Here is a 6,700-nt window from a genome sequence, read left to right as displayed (position 1 = left end):
GAAAATGATTTGAAATTGAAGTTAAAACAACCTATAAATATAAACAGGCTGCGTGCTTTAGTTTGAGGGCAGCGTGGATAAAATGTACTGTTTACGTATCAATCACATTCTGGAATGGAGAGAACATTCTAACATCACGTGCATAAAAAAACTCACACTGGGGCGACAGTTAGAGATATTTGGAACTCACGCATTAAAGGGTTAAATCACACATGGAAGATACTCAATTAAAGCTACACTCGTTGTGAATCCAGCCGACATGTCAGATTTTAAAAAGGCTTTTCGGCGAAAGCATAGGTAGCTATTATCTGATGATAGCCCAATAGTAAACAAAGAGAGCAGCATATTTCAATCTTGCAGGCGCTACACAAAACGCAGAAATAAAATATAAAACATGCATTACATTTGACAAGGTTCTTTTGTTGGCACTCCAATATGTCCCATAAACATCACAATTGGTCCTTTTGTTCGATTAATTCCGTCCATATATATCCAAATGTCCATTTATTTGACGAGTTTGATCCAGAAAACAACAGCTTCCAAAAAACGCAACGTCACTACAAAATATTTCAAAAGTTGCCTATAAACTTTGCCAAAATATTTCAAACTACTTTTGTAATACAAGTTTAGGTATTTTTAAACGTTAATAATCAATCAATTGTAGACCGGTCTATCTGTGTTCAATACCTGAAGATAACAAACCCTGCTACTTTTCACATCTTGCTCAACTCTCTACAGTGTTACCCAGTTCCCAAATGGCCTACTTCTTCATTGCACAAAAGAATAACCTCAACCAAATTCCAAAGACTGGTGATATCCAGTGGAAGTGGTAGGAACTGAAAACAGGTTCCTAAGAATAAAATAATAATCTGAACGGTTAGTCCTTGGGGTTTTGCCTGCTACATAAGTTCTGTTATACTCACAGACAAGATTCAAACCGTTTTAGAAACTTCAGAGTGTTTTCTATCCAAATCTACTAATACTATGCATATCTTATATTCCTGGCATGAGTAGCAGGAAGTTGAAATTGGGCACGCTATTTAACCATCGTGTCCGATTTTTTAAATGTTTAAAATGTTTAAAATGTTTTACGTTTTATGTTTTACAGTGAAAACACAACATATATTTATGTTAGATCACCAGCAAATCCAAAAAAACACACAGCCTTTTTTCCCAGCCAAAGATAGAGTCACAAAAGCAGAATTAGAGATAAAATGAATCACTAACATTTGATAATCTTCATCAGATGACACTCATATGACATCATGTTACACAATACATTTATGTTTTGTTCGATAATATTTATATCCACAAATCTCAGTTTACATTGATGCCATGTTCAGAAATGCCTCCAAAATATCCGGAGTAATTACAGAGAGCTATGCCAGATAACAGAAAAACTCATCATAAACTTTGACGAAAGATACATGTTTTACATATAATTAAAGATACATTGGTTCTTAACCTCTTGAACCTATGGGGGCGCTGTGTCATTATTGGATAAAAAGACGTGCCCGTTTGATGCGCAATATTTTGTCATGAAAAGATGCTCGACTATGCATGGAATTGACAGCCTTGGAAAGACAAAACTCTGACGTCTCCAAAACTGCAAAGATATTATCTGTGAGTGCCCCAGAACTAATGCAACAGGCGAAACCAAGATGAAACTTCATACAGGAAATGCCCCAGATTCTGAAGGCGCTGTGTTCCAATGGGTCTCCTTATATGGCTGTGGATGCGCCAGGAATGAGCCCGCTTTCTGTCTATTCCCCGAGGTGTCTGCAGCATTGTGACGTGTTTGTAGGCATATCATTGGAAGATTGACCATAAGAGACTACATTTACCTGGTGTCCCGCCCGGTGTCCTGTGTGCGTAATCTGTAGGTCCATGGGCGTTCCATTTCTTCAGAAGAGAAAGTAAAAATCCATCGTGGCAGTTATCGTCGATAGATATGTGAAAAACACCTTGAGGATTGATTCTAAACATCGGTTTGCCATGTTTCTGTCGATATTATGGAGTTAATTTGGAAAAAAGTTTGCGTTTTAATGACTTATTATTATTCTTTTTTCCTTACCCAACGTGATGAACAAAATGGAGTGATTAGTCGACACAAATAATGTTTTTTTGTAAAAACGGAACATTTGCTATCTAACAGAGTCTCCTCATTGAAAACATCTGAAGTTCTTCAAAGGTAAATGATTTTATTTGAATGCTTTTATGGTTTTTGTGGAAAATGTTGCATGCTGAATGCTAACGCTAAATGGTACGTTAGCCATCAATACTGTTACACAAATGCTTGTTTTGCAATGGTTGAGAAGCATATTTAGAAAATCTGAGATGACAGTGTTGTTAACAAAAGGCTAAGCTTGAGAGCAAATAGATTCATTTCATTTCATTTGCGATTTTCATGAATAGTTAACGTTGTGTTATGCTAATGAGCTTGCGGATAGATTTACACAATCCTGGATACAGGTTTTTTTTTTCGTAGCTAAACGTGACACAGAAAACGGAGCGATTTGTCCTAAACAAATAATCTTTCAGGAAAAACTGAACATTTGCTATCTGAGAGTCTCCTCATTGAAAACATCTGAAGTTCTTCAGAGGTAAATGATTTTATTTGAATGCTTTTCAGTTTTTTTGTGTAAATGTTGCCTGCTGAATGCTAACGCTAAATGCTACGCTAAATGCTACGTTAGCTATCAATACTGTTACACAAATGCTTGTTTTGCAATGGTTGAGAAGCATATTTTGAAAATCTGAGATGACAGTGTTGTTAACAAAAGGCTAAGCTTGAGAGCAAATAGATTCATTTCATTTCATTTGCGATTTTCATGAATAGTTAACGTTGCGTTATGGTAATGAGCTTGAGGCTGTAGTCACGATACCGGATCCGGGATGGCTCGACGCAAGAAGTTAACGCAACCGCTGTATCAGATTTTTTTAAACGTTACCAAAAAAGCATACCATGCAATAATCTAAAACGGCGCTAAGACGTAAATATATTTCTCCGCCATGTTGGAGTCAAGAGAAATACGAAATTACATCATAAATAGTCCCTTACCTTTGATGATCTTTCATCAGAATGCAGTGCAAGGACTCCTAGTTCCACAATAAATCGTTGTTTTGTTCCATAATGTCCATTACTAGGAAGCTAAATGATCAACAGATGGCGCAGACAGAGACGGTCGCCCGCTTCAAGTCATTTGGAAATTATGCAGTAATTGGTGGTCGAAATTAGGGCACGAGTTTCCTTCCAGAGAGACATCAGACATTGTAACATTCTATGTTTTACGGAAACATTGCTCAGTCGGGATATGTTGTCAGACGATACAGCCATCGGGTTTCTTCATGCCCGCAGAAAAAACATCTCTCTGGTAAGTGGAAGGGCGGGGTTTATGAACATACAGTAACTCAAGTCCTTTTGTTCACCTGACCTAGAAATCCTTACAATCAAATGCCGACTGCATTATCTCCCAAGACAATTCTCTTTGATTATAGTCAAAGCTGTGTATACCCCCCACAATATATCCTCAGGCCTCATTTATTGAAGCTGAGGATGTTAAGAAAGCTAATTTGAGAACAAGAAAACCGAAATTTTACTAGCACATTGACTTTCGTACCTGCTCGAGCAAAACACTCGACTGCTGCTAATCTAACTTCTGCAATGCATACAAGGCCCTTCCCCACCCTCCTTTTGGCAAATCCAACCACGACTCCATCTTGCTCATACCGCCCTATAGGCAGCAACTCAAGCAGGATGTACCCGTGACTAAAACCATTCAATGCTGGTCTGACCCATCCACGCTTCAGATTGTTTTGATCACATGGACTGGAAAATGTTCCGGGAAGCCTCAGACAATAAAATCAATTTATACGACGACTCTGTTTGTGAATTTATTTGGATGTGCATTGAGAGCTTGTACCCACTGTGACTATTAAAACCTACCCCAACCAGAAACTATGGATAGAAGGCAGCATTCGCAAGCAAAACTGAAAGCGCAAACCACCGCATTCAACCATGGAAAGAGGTCGGGAATAAAGCTGAATATAACCAGTATAGTTATTCCTCCGCAAGGCAATCAAACAAGCAGCATGTCAGTATAGGGACAAAATGGAGTCGCAATTCAATGACCCAGACAAGCGACGTATGTGGCAGGGTCTACAGGTAATTACGGACTACAAATATATTCATAAAATGCCTGGATGTTTACAATTTCGGTGATTCTCTTAGAAATGGGTAAAAGTACTGTATAGCAACCCCAGGTGTAAAATAGTCAATAGCGGCTACTTCTCAGAGTGTTTTGAATTGTCAAGAAGATTTAACCTGTCTAGGACTGGGGTTCCACTAGCTGACTGGGGTTCCGCTAGTGAAATATAACTAATATCACCTTGTATCTTCAATAGGGGCTGAGTTGAAAAACTACAAACCTCAGATTTCCCAGTTCCTGGTTGGATTTTATCTCAGGTTTTTGCCTGCCATATGAGTTCTGTTATACTCACAGACATCATTCAACCAGTTTTAGGAAATTGAGAATGTTTTCTATCCAATACTAATAATAATATGCATATATTAGCATCTGGGACAGAGAAGGAGGCGGTTCACTCTGGGCACGCTATTCATCCAAAAGTGAAAATGCTGCCCCTATTCCAAAAAGGTGAAACAAGGGTGTCCGCTGTCACCATATCAATTCATTATGGCCATTGAAATGCTAGCTATTAAATCATATCAAATAGCAACATTAGAGGATTATAAATACAAGGCTTAAAAACAAAGGTGTCCATGTATGCCGATGATTCAAGTTTTATATTTAATCTGCTAGCTAGATCCCTGCAATGTCTCATTGAAGATCTAGATAACTTTTCTGGACTCTCTGGACTAAAACCTAATTATGATAAGTGTACAATATTACGTATTTGATCGTTAAAAAAATACAACTTGTACATAACTATGCAGTTCATATTTAAAATGGGCTGACGGTGAAGTAGTATATAAAACAACCAACAAACCAGACAAGAAACAGTGTGCCTATCTATATTTATACATTTGTATATTTTTATTTAAACTGGTAAGTTGTCTGAGAACACATACTCATTTACAGCAACAACCTGGGGAATAGTTACAGGGTAGAAGAGGGGGGATGAATGAGCCAATTATAAACCGGGTATGATTAGGTGGCCATGACGGTATGAAGGACAGATTGGGAATTTAGCCAGGACACTGTGGTTAACACCCCTACTCTTGCGATCAGTGCCATGGGATCTTTAGTGACCACAGAGAGTCAGGACATCCCTTTAACGTCAAAAGACGGCACCCTACTGCCTTTTGTCATTGGGATATGTTTTAGACAAGAGGAAAGGGTGCCTCCTACTGACCCTCCAACACCACTTCCAGAAGCATCTGTTCTCCAATCCAGGGACTTACCAGGACCAACTCTGCTTAGCTTAGCTTTAGAAGCAAACCAGCAGTGGGATGATGGGTGGTATGCAGGACTAGCTGGCTATATAATGAGTATGAATTGGGTGTTTTGAGATTATTCAATATAAAAGCACTAAACATCTCTAGAATCTTCACTTATTCAAAAGTTTCATTTGAACCCTAAATGGTTCTCAAGTAAACTACTAAGAAAAGCTAATTCACTGTTTTTAGCCTTTTGCCTGTGTACAGATTTCGATGTCTCATTTTTGATTGACTGCAAATGATACCTTTTTCAAAGTATCTCTCTTTTTCAAACAAGCATTGCAGAGCTGGCTACAATTTCAATTTCATCCCCCTGAAAAGATAGAACAAACATTATGGCTGAATATAAATGTGCTGGGTGATGAAAGACCTGTATTTATGGGAAACAAGTTTGGAAAAGGGTATTTTGTATTTAAATGATATTGTAAATTGGAATGGTTGACTTGTCTTTCATGGAGTTATAAGAATTATTTGGAAAGGTCTACTCAGTCCAAGATGATAACCAATTGATTACAGCATTACCCCAAAAATGGAGGCAGGAGGTGGTAGGGAAGTGGTCTGTCTGCCCAATATAAATGATCAGAACTTGCAGAGGAATACAAATAGCATAAATAGGAAAGTTTACCAGTTTCATTTGAGGACCAGGATGTTGATATGTCATTTATATTGCAAAATAGTTGGGAAGCGATATTTGATTTACCGATTCCATGGGACAGGGTGTATGAGTTGATTCAAGACTTGTGCTTTTCAGCTAATGCAGATTGTTGTGAGAATACAGATTCAATTGACCATTTATTTTAGTATTGCCCTCAAGTAGCTTCTCAGGAATGGTTGAAAATGCAAAACATTGATCTAAAATTGACACTAAATATCCTTTGAGATCTGGAGACCAGGTCAATTACTAATATATAGTTTCTATTCAATAGAAATTGTATGTTAATCACAGCATAGTTGAAATATATGCTGCGTAGAAATCCAAAGTGTATGGCCAGCAGAGACAGGTGGGATGGGCTAAGGGAAGCTGATGTTTGGGATGTGGAATTGGAGATAAGGGGAGGGGAGTTGCTGGGCGAAGGATAGAATGACAGATGTAAAATAAACTCCAACAAAAATGCTCATAGATGGACATGGTTCCATACATCGTTGGCCTTGCTGTGAAATTGGCCTGTATGTTTCTCGTTCATTGGTGGTGCATGGGGCAGGGAATGGAATTCAATGTATTTCACAGGGTGGAATCTGATG

The sequence above is a fragment of the Oncorhynchus nerka genome, unplaced genomic scaffold (assembly GCF_034236695.1).
Source record: "Oncorhynchus nerka isolate Pitt River unplaced genomic scaffold, Oner_Uvic_2.0 unplaced_scaffold_1461, whole genome shotgun sequence".
NCBI lineage: Eukaryota > Metazoa > Chordata > Actinopteri > Salmoniformes > Salmonidae > Oncorhynchus > Oncorhynchus nerka.
This window is presented reverse-complemented; position numbering follows the sequence as displayed.